Genomic DNA, 18,857 nt, shown 5'->3' with positions numbered 1-18,857 from the left:
TCGAAAAATGGTGCTACGTGATTCGAGCAAGGCTAAAGGGAGAGGGAAGCGAGAGAATGTGATTAGGGCTTGTGAGTGTTGTAACAATAGTTTATGGCAAACCGAAAAAATTACTGGCTGAGTCACGGACAATGTCACTTTCTTTAAGACTTTTCGTGGCACTGCCAAAAATTGTGCAAGCAGACTATCAACCATGACGTCCCCAGGATAAAACAGCCCAGATCACTGTATAAGATTCCCACTGTACTGAGGGAACCTTTTCTAGAATTACACCCTCTTGTATGACTTGAAAAGTCACTCTAAAAGGCAACCGAGAAATGTGACTTTAAAAGTCACTCTTAAAACCAACCGAAAAATATGACTTACAAAGTCACTCTTAAAACCAACCAAAAAATATGACTTACAAAGTCACTCTTAAAGGCAACCGAAAAATATGACTTACAAAGTCACTCTTAAAGGCAACCGAAAAATATAACTTACAAAGTCACTCTTAAAGGCAACCAAAAATTTTAGAGCGATAGAAAGAAAGAGGGAGAAGTTTGCCGGAAATGCATCGGCTGAAATATGAGAGGGAGAAAGAAAAGTTGAGGAAATGCTTCTCAACTGGGGCAAGGAAAAAAGAAGAAATGAGCTCTCTATATATAGGGAGTGAAACACTATTCAAGTGTTTATCCTGAGCGATGTGGGACTTGAAGCTTTTTTTTTCCTTTCTTTTTTTTTTCAAACTTTCATTTGTTCTAACAATCCCCCACTTGAAATTTGAAAAGAAGATTTTCGAGGATTTCATAAAATTGTGCATTAACAAAGGTGTCATACAACTTGAACCTTTGCATAGTGAGTAAGATTCAGATTTTATTAGAGTGACTCAAAGTCTTGAACTCTATCTCCAACATCAAACCACACACAACCTTTTCATAGGTGTATTCTATAAAGCCCGTGCGTTAAAGGTCATGCACGTCTATCCCGGTATAGTGAACGCTCTAGAAATTTTTGCCCAAAATTTCATATGAAGCGGCCCCCACTTCAACATTCACATAGGTGAGTCTATCAAGAGTACTCCTGTAGCCTAGGTACTCCACTCAATGTAGAGCATAGATCTCATTAAGAATTATGAATTTTTTCCATAACTCATCCTCTTGTTACTTCAGGAATCATGCTACTTTCACTTATAACAGCATGTTCATCTCATATCACTTCATAACTTGTTATTACCCATTGAACCTAGTTCTTGGGATCTCCAGTCATATAGGTCGGGTTACCATCATGAATGATCATCGCAGTAAGGGCAATAGTCCCATTCTTTTAGAAGTGTTATGGACTTTCTCTCTAGCTAATCCTTTCATCAAAGGATCTGCTAAATTATCATCAGTGCGTACGTGATCCACTCTAACAGCTCCTGTTGAGAGTAATTCTCTAACAGTGTTGTGTTTACGACGTATCTGTCGTTTCTTACCATTGTAATAACGGTTCTCAATTTTTGCAATAGCCGCGGTACTATCACAATGGATCAACACAGCTGGTATCGGTCTTTCCCATAAAGGAATCTCTACAAGTAAGCTTCTTAGCCAACTTGCTTCCTCACTAGCAGTTGCTAGTGCTATCATCTCATATTCCATAGTGGACTGAGCTAAGATAGTCTGTTTCTTTGACTTCCAAGAAACAACCCCACCAGCTATGCTAAATATATAGCCGCTGGTTGCTTTGGAATCATCTGAAAGAGTGTTCCAATCTGCATCGCTGTATCCTTCAAGTACAGCGGGAAACCTTTTATAATGTAATCAAGATTTATGGTTCTTTTAAGGTACCTCATTACCCTTTCAATAGTGTGTCAGTGCTCCATACTAGGTCTACTGGTAAACCTGCATAATAATCCCACAACATAGGCTATGTCGGGCCTAGTACAATCAGTGGCATACCTAAGGCTGCCAATGATACTTGCGTACTCAGTTTGTCGTATACCTTCACCAGTGTTCTTAAACAGTTTTACACTTGGATCATATGGTGTACTAGCAGGTTTACAGTCAGAGTAGTCATATTTCTTTAAGATCTTCTCAATGTAGTGAGATTGATCCAGAGAAATTCCCTCTTTTGACCTAGTAATCTTAATACCAAGGATTACACTTGCTTCTCCGAGGTCTTTCATATCAAAGTTGTTACACAACAATGATTTCACATTGTTCACTACATGAATATTTGAACCAAATATGAGAAGGTCATCGACATATACACATATGATAGTGCAAATATTATTTACAGATTTGTAATAAATGCATTTGTCACTTTCATTCACCTTAAACCCATTCGAGACTATTAAGTTATCAAACTTTTCATGCCACTGCTTAGGTGCTTGTTTTAGGCCATACAAAGATTTATCTAACTTCAAGACTTTATCTTCTTGTCCATGAATCACAAACCCTTCAGGTTGTTCCATATAGATTTCCTCTTCCGATTCACCATTTAAAAAAGTAGTTTTAACATCCATTTGGTGTACCACTAGACTGTGAATAGCAGCAAGAGATATTAGCACCCAAATAGATGTTATTCTAGTGACTGGTGAAAAGGTGTCGAAGAAATCCACATTCTCTCTTTGCCTAAAACCCTTGGCTACAAGGCGAGCCTTGTATTTATCCACAGTACCATCAGGTTTTAGTTTCTTTTTCAAGAACCATTTACAACCAATTGGTTTGCAACCAGGAGGCAAGTCTACTAAATGCCATGTCTTGTTAGATTCTAAAGAATCCATCTCATCATTAATGGCTTCTTGCCACAAGTCAGCATCCAAAGAAGACAAAGCTTCTTGGAGGTTTGATGGATCCTCCTCTAATGTATAAGCCATATAATCGGGCCCATAATCTTTAGCAATTCTTGCTCTCTTACCTCTTCGAGGCTCTATATCTGGTTCTGGTTGTGCAAGATTTTCACTATTAATAGCAGGAAGATAATTGGATGAAGTACCCCTACTATCCCTTAATTTAAAAGGAAATTTATTTTCATAAAAATCAGCATCATTTGACTCTATGATCACTTTTGCGTTTAGGTCGTAAAACCTATACGCTTTTCTATTAATAGCATAACCAATGAACACACATTCATAGGCTCTACTTGCAAGTTTAACCCTCTTAGGATCTGGGATCCTTACATAGGCCAAACATTCCCAAGTTCTCAAATAAGACAAATTTGGTTGTCTTTTCTTTAATATCTCATAGGGAGATGTCTTGCTTTTTGATATGGGGATTCTATTTAGCACATAACAAACAATTAACATAATTTCGCCCCACCAAAAAGATGTTGCACTAGAACTCAACATAGTAGCTACAACTAATTCTGTAAAAGTTCTGTTCTTTCTTTCAGCTTTACCGTTCATTTCAGGTGAATATGGAGCAGTCGTTTCATGTATGATTCCATGCAAATTATAAAACTTATTAAACAAACTGGAATCATACTTTGTGCCTCTATCACTTCGAAGTTTCTTAATTTTCTTATTGAATTGATTTTCAATTTCTGTTACAAATAACTTAAACATGTCAAGCGCTTCACTTTTATTTTTCATAAGATATACATATGTATAATCAGAGTAGTCATCAATAAAAGTGATAAAATATCGTTTTCCATTTCTGGTCAACGTTCCATCAAATTCACATATATCAAAATGTATTAAATCCAATGGCTCAGATTCTTTAACTACTGATTTATGTGATTTCTTAGTTATTTTAGATTGACTGCAAAAAAACACATTTTTCAAAGTGATTTAGAGATAGCTTTGGAATAAAACCTAAGTTACTCATATTAGATATGCAACGACTATTTATATGACAAAGTCTAGAATGCCAGATATTAAAATCACATAGCATGTACGCAGAAGGAGAAACTTTATTAATATCAAGATTCAATTTGAACATGTCATCAGTGGCGTGCCCTTTCCCTACAAATACCCCATTCTTGGTCAAAGTAAATAAATATGCACCTATGGTCTGAGTAAACCCAGCCTTGTTTAAAAGAAAACCAGAAACCAGATTCTTTCTCATCTCTGGAGTATGCATCACATCTTTGAGAATCAAAGTCTTTCCAGAGGTAAACTTCAGTTCAACATCTCCAGTTCCAGCAACAGTAGTGGTGTGGGAATCACCCAGCAACACTTTCTTATTTTCAACATTCGTGTATGTTTTAAACATAGCATGATCATAGCAGACATGGCGGGAGGTGCCAGTGTCTATCCACCATCCATCTGATCCTCCAATCATATTGATTTATGTTATCACAGCTATGTATGTCTCTTGAGTCATGTTAGCATGGGGAGCACCTGTCATTGAAGGATTTCTGCATTTACGTGCCATATGTCCCGGTTTGCCACAATTGTAGCAGAGGAATGGCTCACCGGGATTATTCCTAGCAGGTGGATGTTGTCTAGCATGTTGGACCCTTGGGGGGTTCTTGTTGCGGTTGGAGGTATTGCTCACATTGCGGTTCTGATTCTTAAAGTTTTTGCCAATAGGCTTCAGAACTGCACCTGTGTTCTTCCTTTTAGTGTTGTTGTGAGACACTACCAACACTTCATCTTTCTGATCTTGTCTGCGTGCCTCTTCCTTAATGCGCAGACGTGTGATCAGAGACTCCAAAGAGAATTCTTTGGTCTTGTATCTGAGAAGGTTTTTGAAATCCTTCCAGCCAGGAGGCAATTTGTCTATGATGACAGCAACCTGAAATTGCTCATCCAATGTCATACCCTCTGATATGATATCATGAGCAATTTTCTGTATCTCATGGGATTGAGACTCTACTGATTTATCATCAGTCATTTGATACTTGAGGTAGCGGCTAACATCATACTTTTTAGTCCCAGCTTCCTCAGTATCATACTTCTTTTCCAAAGCCAGCCAAACTAATTTGGCAGACTTATATGGGCTATAATAATCATAGAGATCATCAGCTAACCCATTCAGAATGAAATTCTTGCATAGGTAATCATTTTCATTCCAGAGAGCTAATTCCATAGTCATTTTATCCTTCACTTCCTTCTCAGCATCCTCAAGTGCCACCGGAATATCAGTGTTCAAAACATAGGCAACTTTTCTCATAGTTAAATAAAACATAATCTTTTGTTGCCAACGTTTGAAATGATACCTTCAAACCTAAAAGGTTTGTTGAGGTCATTGTTGTTCGAGCCAGTAATATCTACGGTAGCCATAGCAGAACCGAAAACGTCTTAAAATCTTTGTAACAATAGTTTATGACAAACCGAAAAAATTATTGGCTGAGTCACAGACAATGTCGCTTTCTTTAAGACGTTTCGTGGCACTGCCAAAAATTGTGCAAGCAGACTATCAACCACGACGTCCCCAGGATAAAACAGTCCAGATCACTATATAAGATTCCCACTGCACTGAGGGAACCTTTTCTAGAATTACACCCTCTTGTATGACTTGAAAAGTCACTCTAAAAGGCAACAGAGAAATGTGACTTTAAAAGTCACTCTTAAAACCAACCGAAAAATATGCCTTACAAAGTCACTCTTAAAGGCAACCGAAAAATATGACTTACAAAGTCACTCTTAAAGGCAACCAAAAATTTTAGAGCGATAGAAAGAAAGAGGAAGAAGTTTGCCGGAAATGCATCGGCTGAAATATGGGAGGGAAAAAGAAAAGTTGAGGAAATGCTTCTCAACTGGGGCAAGGAAAAAAGAAGAAATGAGCTCTCTATACATAAGGAGTGAAACACTATTCAAGTGTTTATCCTGAGCGATGTGGGACTTGAAGCTTTTTTTTTTCCTTTTTTTTTTCAAACTTTCATTTGTTCTAACAGTGAGTGTGTAAGTCTGGGCACTGGGTTTCACGAGAGCCAAAGGAAAAATAGCTTTTAAAGCCCGCAAATGACAACCATTCAATTCTAAGGCAATTTTATAAAAATCATCATAGAAGGGTAGTTTTTAAGACGGGTTTTGTACAATCACCTTTGTTTAACGATCTCGTATTTACAAAAATTGCTATCGCGTAACATTCTAAGACGATTCCATATAATTATCTTAAAATGTGCATCGTAAAATATAACTTTTTTAAAAATATAACTTTTTTAATAATGAGCACATGTAATTGTTGGACATACATGTTTAGTGTTTTTTTTTTTTTTTTTTTTTTTTTTTTTTTTTTTACAAATTTTACATTAGCTGTAGTGTAACACAACTCTCTTTTTGATATCCGAGCTTAGGAGCTTAGGAAATTACAAGACTAAAATATTTTTCTGATTAATTATTTAAAAAAGTAGTAACGAATACATCTATAATTTTACTTACTGGCTAATATTTATCACTTCTTTTTCTGAATAACTATTCAAAAGAATAACGCCATAGACACAAAAGTAAATGATTTGTGGTAAGGAAAAAGCACTTCTCATTCAAAATTCCCTATTAGGTCAAAATTGCAAGCTATTGACGAATCGTAATTTTTCTTCCCAGCTTGTGTACATTTTTACGTTCATTGCTTCATAGCAACTTTGCATCCTCCTCCTAATACGGCGAAAATTCAATTGCTTCTACCCAAACCCTTTCAAAAATTTCCAACCATATATACCTAAATTGCCCTATTTTTGAAATATCAAATCCCAGGTGTTATATATATATATATATATATATATATATATATATATATATATATATATATATATATATATATATTATAATTTTGCTCAGGTTTAACAAGTATGCTGATTATATGGATGACTGAAAAAGCTTATAAAGATTGTTGCTCGGAGTCTTTCCCTCTAATTTTTCTCTCTAAACTCTTTATATTCAAAAGGTGTCTTACAATATGTTTGATGACTCCTCACAATATATATATATATATATATATATATATATATATATATATATATATATATATATATATATATATATATATATATATATATATATATATATATATATGACTCATTCATTTCTCGGGACAACATAGATCAACAAACATTTCTTCATTTCATTAAAGTACAATTTTTGTGTTTTCTCTAGCATGGACTTTTGCTCTTGTGCTAGCTTCTTCGTTGGCTCATGCTGCGGTTGTGGAACACACTTTCAATGTACATATGAGCTTCGTTTCGTTTTTCTCCTTTTCATGGGAAAATCAATCAAAGTTCGAATTATATTCACTAATTAAAATCTTATGTTGTTATATATATAGGTGGAGGACATTTCTGTGCAACGTTTGTGTCGTCAACAACCGATCACTGCCGTTAATGGAACCCTGCAAGGACCAACAATTAACGCTCGAGAGGGTGATACTATTGTCGTTTACGTATTCAACAAGTCACCCTGTAATCTTACTCTTCATTGGTAAAAATTTTCTCCTCCTTTTCGATAATTAAATAAAACCTATTGAAATTAAGCAGTGCTACGGTGAAACTATTATTAAAATTCAATTTTTTTGGGGGTGCTGAAACACAACACGGTTTGACCTTAAGAAATAAATATATGCATTTTTTTACCGTCCAATTTCATTCCTAAAATCAAAAGTCTTTTTATTAATTAAAAGAACAAAATTCAAAATTATTATTTTATAAAATAACCCCTATAAGTTGACCAACCCTCACACTTATCTGTTAATATTTAGGAAATTCAGTCTTAAGTGTTTTAGTAAATTACAAAGTTGAAACAAAATCGCATGCTTTTGAAATTTTAGAAGAAAAAAAAGTAAACTGTTATCATTACACAAATAATACATAAACATGTTTATTCGTTCAGTCCACTTGTAAATGATGAAATGTAATAAGTATTTTGTGCTTTGTACAAATAATTGAAATTAAGATAAATTTATAAAGTATATGTTGAAAAAATGTTTAACGTTTATATATATATATATATTAAAAAAATAAAAATGACTTTTGTGGGTATAATAAACAGCCAAACAAAATTTATATAAAAAACCAAAGCAATTAATTAAAAAATATAAGCATGTGAGAATTGGGTACGGAGATTAAAGAAAGCTTAGCATGAAAAGGAAAAAAAAAAAGAAGTTTAGAGCGATTGTTAACATTTGAGAATGGTTAAGTCTTGTGTCTTAAGAGAAAAGTACTACTAAAATACTAGTATGATATTATCTCATTTCCAAGAATGTAATCTTTTTTTCTTTTTGTGAATTATCTTTGGTTTTATTATGCAGGCACGGAATTATTCAATTTTTAACACCGTGGTCAGACGGTCCTGAATTTGTAACTCAATGCCCAATACCTTCTGGTGGCAGTTACACATATAAATTTAACCTAACAGGACAAGAAGGGACACTTTGGTGGCATGCACACTCGTCTTTTCTGCGTGCTACGGTCTATGGTGCTCTTTTAATTCGGCCTCGACTTGGACACTCCTACCCTTTTCCTAAAGTTTATCAAGAAGTCCCCATAATTATTGGTAGTTTTTGTCATATATATATATATTATCTTTTCTGAATCATTACCAAGTTTTACATGTTATTTGACTGCTTAAATAAATACGTATAACGCAGGCATGTATATCAGAAGAATTCTCTGCTAAGTATGATTGTTTAATATAGTGTTAATTACCATAAAATATATTTACATGAACATTTAATGAGATTGGAATGCATTATCTAGTCATCATATTTTTTTAAGAAACCGAATCAAGTCTTCATTTAATTCACCAAAAGTAACCAAGATATTCATTAATATATACTCCCTCGTTTTTCATTATAAAAGCTAAATAAAAAATATAATTATCAATAAGTCATTAATTTAACGGGTATTAAGATCTCCTATTTGAGTCTTGTAGATGAAAAACATGATAACCAAAAATAAAAAATAAAAAAGTGGTTTAGTACTTATTATTAGCTAGATACAATCCAAAAATTGCCTCATACATTGATTTTTTTTATAACAAAAGTACCTGTAGTTAAAGTTAACTACTATAGAATGACTGTTTTAAAATCACAATTCATTAATGTTTGTTAGTTTTACTTATATGGATGATTTTGAAAAGAGAATCAATGCTCACAGGGATAGTTTTGAAAGAAAAAAAAAATCATTTTAAAACAAATTTAATACTCTCGATTAAATTAAATAATTTTCTGAATTCCATTACAAAATGTGTTATTATGATTTCTCAGCCGGTGAATTATCTTTATGTGCATGTGATAAATTAGGTATGTAGTAGTACCTAATTATTGACATTAATGATTTATTTGAGGCAATTAACAAAAGGCCTTGATTCTGAAAACCATCATTAATTGCAGGAGAGTGGTGGAATGCTAATGTTGTAGAGGTTGAGCACAATGCAACAGAATCCCAAACGGCGCCAATCCCCTCAGCTGCGTATACAATTAACGGTTTACCCGGCTATTTCTGCAACTGCTCTGAAAGTCGTAAGCCCTTGTCCATCGATAATTCAACTCTACAATATATCATCAAATCCTCAACAAATAATTTGGCTCATCTTGTATTGGACAAGAAATCACTAAATGTTCAAATGTTATATGCTTAATTTTTAATTTATTTAAAAATTAGGCAAGTCTTACTATATTGAGATTAATTAGTCGTGATTATATAATCTTGGACTATAGTCTATATATATATATATATATATATATAAATAATAATAATAATAATAATAATAATAATAACCTTTTTACATTAGACTGTTACTAATATTTCACTTTAGACCACGTCACAAATTTAGAAATGTACCAGCTTAAAGTTAAGCAAGGAAAACCAATTTGCTACGCATTATCAATGCTGCACTCAATGAGCAACACTTCTTCAAAATGGCCAATCAAACATCAAGGCCGGCTTAAGGCCAAAACAAGGGATTTAGGCTAAAAAACAAGGGATTTAAGTATTAATATACCTCAAAAATAATTTATTGTAAAATTATATTTAAAAATAAATTTTAATTAAAATATTATAAGTAACTGTTAATTTTTTTTATTGGTGTCGTAAATAACAATTAATAAGTAACAATTCTTCACCAATATCATAGCTTTGTTTAGAAAAAAGAGATTTAATAGTTAATAGCTAAAGAAATCCAATTTTTTTTTATTCTATTCCTATTCGATTCTAATTCTGTCTTCTTTATTGAAACTAATTACTTACAACAATTTAATCGATAATTTTGCATCACAAAAAATCTAAAAAATTAATTTTAAATAAAACAATGATAATTTTAATAAAATATTTTATGAGTAAATAAAAGGTCTCATTCTTAAATTTGCTTTAAGTCTTTCAAGTCTTTGAGCCGCCCCTACCACACATTCACAATGGTAGCCATCGATGCTCTCTACACTCAACACTACAAAATTGACGTTGTAGTGCTTGCTCCAGGCCAAACCGTTGATGTCCTCTTTAGCATAAATCAACCTGTGGGTTCTTATTACATGGCATTCACTCCGTACCATTCTGCCCCACGCATCCGAAGACAACTGCTTGGGGTACCCAACATTTTTGCTGAGGCACCTAACAGTTTTCATAAAGTCTGAAAATACCCTTATGGGTATTTTTGGTGGTTATAAATGGTAGCACTGTTTTTTCGTTTCTGCATCACCTTTTTTCTGTGAAATCTCACTCACTTAATGTAACTTGCTTCCGTTAAGGTCGTTTTCGAAGCATATTTGGTCTCCGGTGGTGTACGAGCATTGTTCAAGAGTATACGGTGAAGTTGGGTCGCTTTTCGTCGCTAGAGAATAAGAGGTATGCAAAAAAAATTTAGGAACGTACGGATTGGCAATACGTGTGTTCATACGGATCAACAATCCGTATCTTCATACGAATTGCTTAGTTTTTAATTTTATTTTTTAAATTGAAATTTAAATATTGTGAATTATATATTTACTTTTTTTTGTAATAGTTTTAGTAATTTTAGAAATTTTGATTTGGTGATATTATTTTATAGTGGTATAAAAAAAATGTATTTAGTAATTAGAATGGTAAAAAAATGCTAATATATATATATATATATATATATATATATATATATATATATATATATATATATAAACTTTTAAAAATTGCTAAAACTAACATTAGATTGCTTAAAAATTAATTTACTAATGATTAATAATTAAGCAAATTTATATGACAATGATTATGTATTTACATGTTTAATTGAATTATGTATTTTAATGTTTATTACAATGATTAATAATTAAACAAACTTGATATTTTATTGAATGACTTATTTATTAGATTTGTGTGACATTTTAATGAAAATGTGTAGTAAAAATGTAGTTTGTGGTTATATGATGTACAATACATGTTTATTTTATTTTAGTATACAACTATATTTGTGTCGATAACAAATGAGGTGATAGTATAATTTTTTGTCATTGAATTTGTTAAATGTTTTATGAAGATGGATGAAGAACAATGGATGTATGATAGTATCATGTCTGAAGAAGTTGATATGAATGTTGAAAATGAGAAAGATGCTGGCGTTAAAGTAGAACACGTTGATTGCTCTGATACCTTTAATACTTCTCAGGTATTTGTAATTTGTTGTTGTTGGTATAGTAATTATATTACATAGATATTTATTGATGTCAGACCTTATTTGAATTGTGTTATAGTTGTTTGCTAGTCGTGATGAAGTTTTACAATGGGTTCGATCGGTGACTCATGACATTGAATTTATTGCCGTGATAATGAGGTCAGACACCAATACTGGTGTTCGAGGAAGGGTCTCATTTTTGTTGATAGCTTGTGAAAGGAGTGGTGAGTATAGGCCTAAGAAGAATGATTTGGTAAAAACATGCACTAACACTAGAAAATGTGGATGCCCGTTTGAGTTGCGTGCGAAGCCAATTTTGGGAGAAGAAAGATGGATGGTGAAGTTAATTTGTGGGGTTCACAATCACGAAATGATAAAGTCATTAGTTAGGCATCCGTATGTAGGTCGACTGGCAAAGGATGAGAAGATTGTTGTTGTCGATATGACGAAGTCCATGGTGAAGCCAAAAAATATTTTCTTGACATTGAAGGAGCACAATGCCAACAGTTATACAACAACCAAACAAATTTACAATGTCAGACATGCTTACCGTTCTTCCATAAGAGGGAGTAACATCGAAATGCAACAACTCATGATGCTGCTTGATCGAGATCAATATATTCACTGGCATAGGATGAAGGATGATAATGTTGTACGTGACTTGTTCTGGATTCATCTTGATGCAGTAAAGTTAACCAATTCTTGTAATTTGGTTTTTTTGATCGACAATACATACAAAACAAATAGGTACAAACTGTCGTTGCTTGATATTGTTGGTGTTACACCAACAGGAATGACATTCTCTGATGCTTTTGCTTACTTGGAAGGAGAACATTGTTGATCGCTAGCCGGGATACTACTTATTTGTGTGGATGCAAAATCTACCGGCAAGTGCACCGGGTCGTCAAGTAAATAATTAAAACGATGTGAACCGAGTATCGAACTTAGGGAACTTGTTCATTTGGTAAAGGTTTGTTCAATAAGCAAGAATTTGCAACCAGAAATCATGATTGTGAATGAAAGTAAAAGTATGTTCTATTCTGATTACAAAGCAATAAACGTGAGCAAGTAAGTGTGAAAACAGATATCTAAAGGCATTGGATCCTTTTACTGAGCAAATTGATGCAATTAAGGATGTTTCTCTAATTAAAGATGTTTCTGTGTTCTATGCTGAAGGCTCAAGTACTAAACACCGATGTCTCGTGAGTTTAGCCTAATTCTAATTAAACTTCGTTTGCAGATGTCTCTTGTTGAACTTAGCTTAATTGAACAGCTTTATGATCACAACATAATAAAAACTAAATTACCGCACTCTGTGTCCAAACATACGGTAACCTAATATTGCTCTATCAAGTTCTAAGGAGACAATACATCTTTCAATGCTAAAGCCCCTAATAGTATACACATATGGGTGATCAAGCCATAAGCATGCAATAATAAAGTACTGATAGAAACAATGAACACATAAAACAACCTTAATTAGATATGGAAAAAGTTTACATCAATTACTCGGCAAGAATCCCCAAACTGAGGATTTAGTCTTCCATAGCAAGGAAGCTCCTTTTACAATGAAGAAGAGGAATTAAGAGAAATTGCATGCTTACAAAGGAGTGGGGATGTCTCCTCCCCTCTAGGAATCTCACAATCACTCAAAAACTCATAAATCTTCCTAAAAGATCAAAACTTGGCTTCTTTGCTCTGTTCTTTGCCTCTGTGTATTTCACTCTTCAAGCTCTGACGGCTATTCAACGCTCTCTTCATACCTCTTTTTCTCTTTTGTTATTCCAGGCTTAAAAAGGGCTCACTAAACTCAACGTCACGCTTAGCGCGAGTAAGTGAAGTTTCGCTTAGCGCCAAACTCACGCTAAGCCTGGAAGGTGACAAATGACTCGCTGATGACGCGCTGAGCACGTGCCTATGTGACAGATTCCCTTCTAGATTCCTCCTATCCGCTAAGCGCGTTGATGTCTCGCTTAGTGGATGACACTCGCTAAGCGCATTGAGCTCGCTTAGCGAGACATCAACTTTAGCACTTCTTCAAAATAACTCATTTTTGCCTGAAATTGAAGAGAAATTGAGATTAATTCCATACACAAGGCTTCTACTGAGCACAAATAAAAACAAGGCAAAATTTATTTACAATCCTACAAAAAGAACCATAAATTGGGGAAAATATATATATTTTGTAAAAATTTTCTATACAAAAGTTAGTCATATAAGACGACTACCAAACATCTTAATAATGTTGTTTGGGCTCTATAGCGATTTCGAGGTCTTTTCATTAGAGTTGATGCACTCCCTGGGGTTATTGTCACCAACAGAGATTTGTCTTTGATGAATGCAGTGAAAATTGTATTCCCGGATGCTACGAACTTGCTGTGTCGATTTTACATTGACAAGAATGTGAAGGCGAAGTGCAAAACCCTACTTGCTCAAAAGAATGCATGGGATTATGTGATGGAGGCTTGGGGGAGTTTAGTTAATTGTCCATGTGAGAGTTCTTTTGATGAGTACCTTAAAAACTTTGAAATGGCTTGCTTTCCGTGACCTATGTTTGTGGACTATGTGTGTCAAACATGGGTGAATCCGCACAAAGAAAAATTTGTGAAAGCATGGACCAACAAAGTGATGCATCTAGGAAATACAACCACTAACAGGTATCAATATTGTTTTTTGTTTGTGTTAATTTGTTTAAGTGTTGACTTAAATGAAAATGTTGCGGTTGTTTATATGTTGTTGTATATTTCATTTATAGGGTTGAGAGTGCTCATTGGTCATTAAAGAGATTCCTACAAAACTCTCTTGGTGACATATGCAGTGTTTGGGAAGCAATGAACAATATGATGACACTTCAACACACCCATATTATAGCATCTTTTGAGACAAGCACGCATGTGGTTGGACATGTGTTTAAAGTTACCTTGTACAAAAAACTACTTGACATGGTATCAAGATACGCTTTAAATGAAATTGCTGTTGAGTATGAGCGTGTACCTTATGCAGGCAAAAACCCTTCATGTTGTGGATGTGTCATGAGGAGTACCCACGGTCTTCCATGTACATGTGAGTTGTCTAAATATGTTGTTAGCTCCATACCACTAGAGATAATCCATATTTTTTGGCAGAGACTTAGTTTTTCAGATCAAGAGCTATGTGAGGCACATGTGACCATAACTGAGGAGATGGAAACTATATCGAAACGCTTTGAGCAGCTTGATGTTTGTGGCAAAGTACATTTAAAGACAAAGCTGTGAGAAATTGCTTACCTGATATGAACTCCATGTGTCCAGCTCCAGAAAAGGTGAAGACCAAGGGTTCTCCAAAAAAACAAACTGTTGACCAAGCTACAAAAGTCAACAAAACGTGATCCATCTTATTGGTAGTATGTTGATGCGTTACACTCTGTGCAAAATAATAATTCTTTAGTTAAACGTAGTGCATCATCATGTGAGGAACCAATACAGAGATGAAATATTCCAATGTTGGATCAATTTCATCAGTGCATCAAGGATTCTATTGAAAATATTATTGATGTCAAAGTGGATGATAACTGTGGTTATTGGGCAATAGCTACCTTATTGGGTATGGGTGAAGAATCGTGGTCATTGGTGCGCAACCATCTACATAAAGAATTGATAAGCTGGTTGGAAGAGTATATCAACCTGGTTGGTGACATAGAGAGATTTGAGGAATTAAAGTATTCCCTACTTGTTGACAGATTATCTATGGTATGTAAGTTCATTGTTATGTCACTTTTTCTTAAAATAACATTTAAGTAATCACTATTTGTTGTCTTTTACATGTAGGTTACCAAGAACAAGTGAATGAATATTACGGATATGAGATATGTCATTGCTTCACGATACAACGAGATCGTTGTTCCTCTTTCACGACAACAATGCATGACATTTTTTCTCTTAGAAGTAAGCCGCCACCAGATTCTTCTGTGCATAGCATAATATGCATTGGTCATGTGTATGGAAATCATTTTGTACATGTAATTGCATAATTATGATGTTAGTATAAGTAGTGACATTGTAGTTAGCTATCTTACATTCAATTTATTTGTCGTTATGTAATAGGTTTTTTTATGAGACCATTGTCCTTTACCACCATTGGCATTGTTGTAGAATACACATTGTCATTCTCAAGCAAAGTAGTGGCCCACTCCGTACATAGGTAGAATGCAGCGTTGCACAAATTTGTATATGCTGAAAACCAAATTTGTTGATATAGGTGAACAATGAACATAAAATATGTTATTACCACTGATGTTTGTGTAAATAATTATTTTGTTGACATTCATATTTTTGTTGATAATTTTGTAAATAATAATTTATTTTCAGTCATTATTTTTAAAAGTTAGGAAATAATTAAGTACTTTGAAAATAATAAACATACGGTTTCATTAGCTAATGGACACAAATTTAAACATTTCATTAACTTCAACATAGTTGAAACAAACAAAAAATGCATGAAAAACTACAATTAACTGATACTAATTTTGCATTGAATCATGTTGCGACCGAGGTATGTCATCTTCCATTTTGATTACCTGTTTACTAAAAACAACTAAAATTTCTATTGGGCCAAATTGTTTTCAGTAGTTAGATTGTACTAAGACCTTTAGCACGTCATCGTCAGTTTTTAACTCAATAATTTCAAATTTGATAACTTTGTCTGAATACTCATAATGACCTGATTGTCGAAAAAACAAGCATCTTGCCATTTGTTGGTACACCCAGTATAACAGGAAAATATCAGTTTTGTCCTTTCGTAAGTCCAATATGGATTGACAATCCATATTAGGCCCAGAGGATTTTATTAACCAACTGAGCTAATAGACCAATTATGATGTAGAATAATTAATGTCGTTATATATAATACTAAACTTTCTAATGTATATTTAATGCACATGTAAATTTACATAATAAATTTTATGATAATTAATTTTTATCTAATAATTAATTTGTTTACATATATAAATTATAAATAAAAATAATAGGTTTAATAAAAATTTACATGTAAAAAAAATACCAAATTTATTTAATTATGAATTGTTGTAATAAACATCTAAATACATCATTTAATTAAATATCATATTTGTTTAATTTTCAATCACTGTAATAAACATCCAAATACATCATTCAATTAAATACCAAATTTATTTAACTATTAATTACTGTAATAAACATCTAAATACAACATCCAATTAAATATCAATTTTTTTTAATTATCAAATTTTGTTAATAAAATAATGTATAAAAAAATAATAAAAAATTATAATTTTTTTTAAAAATCAAAATATATGAATTAACAATCCGTATGGTCATACAGATTGACAATCCGTATGGCCATACAGATTGACAATCCGTATGGTTGATACAGTGAAGTTTGGTGATTTTTCGTCGCTAGAGAAGAAGAAATGGGTATTAAAAAAAATTCAAAACATACAGATTGTCAATCCAAAATTAATTCTTGCTAGGATCCGTATGAGGCTTACAAATTAGCAATCCGTATGAGCCTACGGATTACCAATCCATATTGGACTTATGAAAGGGCAAAACCGACGTTTCCCTGTTATGCTGGGTGTACCAACAAAACTGCTGGGTGCGCCTAGCAGTTCCCTTGCAAAAATGTTTCAACACCAAATGGTTGCTCGGAAACGCAACCTCCACTCTTTGCTAGCAAGAACGAGTCCTTTGTGTTGCCTGGGGAAAAGGGTTACCAATGCTTGAGGCATTCTAGAACAATAATGTTAACGGAGTGTACACTAGAGATTTTCCAAATCAGCCTTCAATTGTGTTTGACTATACCGACCCAAACATAACGGGCACTATAGATAATGCCTTCAAAATCGCACCTACATCAACGAAGGTAAAGACATTGAAGTTCAATTCAACAATTGAGATTGTTTTTCAAAGCACGACCATCGTTTCTGCAAAGAATCACCCGATTCACATTCATGGCTTCAATTTTCATGTTTTGGCTCAAGGGTTTGGGAATTAGAATGCCACTAGAGATGAGCCCAAGTTCAATTTTGTCAACCCTCAAATATTTAACACGATTTCTGTGCCCGTCGGAGGATGGTCCGTCGTTAGATTCCAAGCAAATAATCTAGGTTCGTTAATTTCTTCTATAAAATAATTAAGAGTGCGTTTGGAAAGAGAATTTTAACTGAGGAAAGTAATTTATCAGAGAATTTAAATTTCTTTAATCTAAAATTCATTATTTGGATGTTTTTTTTTATGAAGAATTTAAATTTTTGAAATTTTAAAACAAAATTTTGAATAATTAAAAACGTGGAATTTTAATTTCCTTCTAAAAGGTGAGAAATTGAAATTCTCTTCTTGATAGAAGAATCTTCCAAAACATTCGCATATTTCCTTTATCACCTTCATCCTTTCTTCTACCTGAAAGTTCTCGAAATCTCGTTCTCGAACTCGGGACTTTTCCCTCACATCGATGATCCTTTTCTTCAAGAAGCATCGTTTGAGCTCGCAGAGCGTCGATTGGGTGCAGACGTAGGAGATACATAGAACTGCACCCAATAGTCAAGGGAGCAGTCATCGCTGACCATCACGCGACAGAGGTGCTTGTCGGCGCGGAGAACCTGGGTCATGCCTTGTGTCGTTGACTAAATGTTGTAGTCGGGTGTAGTGGTGTATGTCGTCGTGTCTCAGTTCCACTGTGACTCCTCATGCTGCATCAGTATTCTTCTCTCTAGAATCACACCAATCATATTTTCTCTTCTTTTTGTATTCATTTTCTTTCAGCCTCACAATTTTAACTTTTTTTATCCAAACACAAAATTTTGAAAATAAAAAAAGTTCAATTGAAGTATTTGAAATTCTTAGAATTTTTAAATTTCCTCATCCAAACACACTCTAAACTAAATTTAACTTCAAATATCATATTATAAATATATTTCTTTGTATGGAATGCTTGGGATAGAAAGTCCCAAGAAGAAAGTTTTTGTAAATCTTTAAGGAAAAGAGTACCAATTACACCAGCCAATAAAATGCTATTAAGAAAAGAAGGATAGAGTTATAGAAATAAAATAACTTGGTATTTCCCCTGGACGGACAATCCATGTTTGGCAAGTTTATCTGCAACTTATCATATAATATTATATGTGTTAATTTTAATTAATATCTTCTATTCATTAATTAAATAAATATGATTGTGTGTACGCAGGTGTTTGGCTTGTGCATTGCCATTTAGAAACTCATTTGCCATGGGGGCTAGCCATGGCTTTCGAGGTTGAAAATGGGCCCAGTCCTTCATTTTCAGGGCCTCCGCCACCATCTGATCTTCCTAAGTGCTGAGCGCACGCCATAAATTCATGAACTATTCCTTACAGTTTTACACTAAATTCTTTTAT

At 33.6% G+C, this 18,857-nt stretch overlaps 1 pseudogene; it reads left to right on the top strand.

Moving 5' to 3' along the window:
• Positions 1–5,265: 5,265 nt before the first annotated feature.
• Positions 5,266–18,801, top strand: LOC114369347 (annotated as a pseudogene).
• The last annotated feature ends 56 nt before the right edge of the window (positions 18,802–18,857 follow it).

Source organism: Glycine soja, chromosome 1 (genome assembly GCF_004193775.1).
Source record: "Glycine soja cultivar W05 chromosome 1, ASM419377v2, whole genome shotgun sequence".
Classification (NCBI taxonomy): Eukaryota; Viridiplantae; Streptophyta; class Magnoliopsida; order Fabales; family Fabaceae; genus Glycine; species Glycine soja.
The sequence above is the reverse complement of the archived record's forward strand: the minus strand, read 5'-3'. Positions and strand labels throughout refer to the sequence as shown.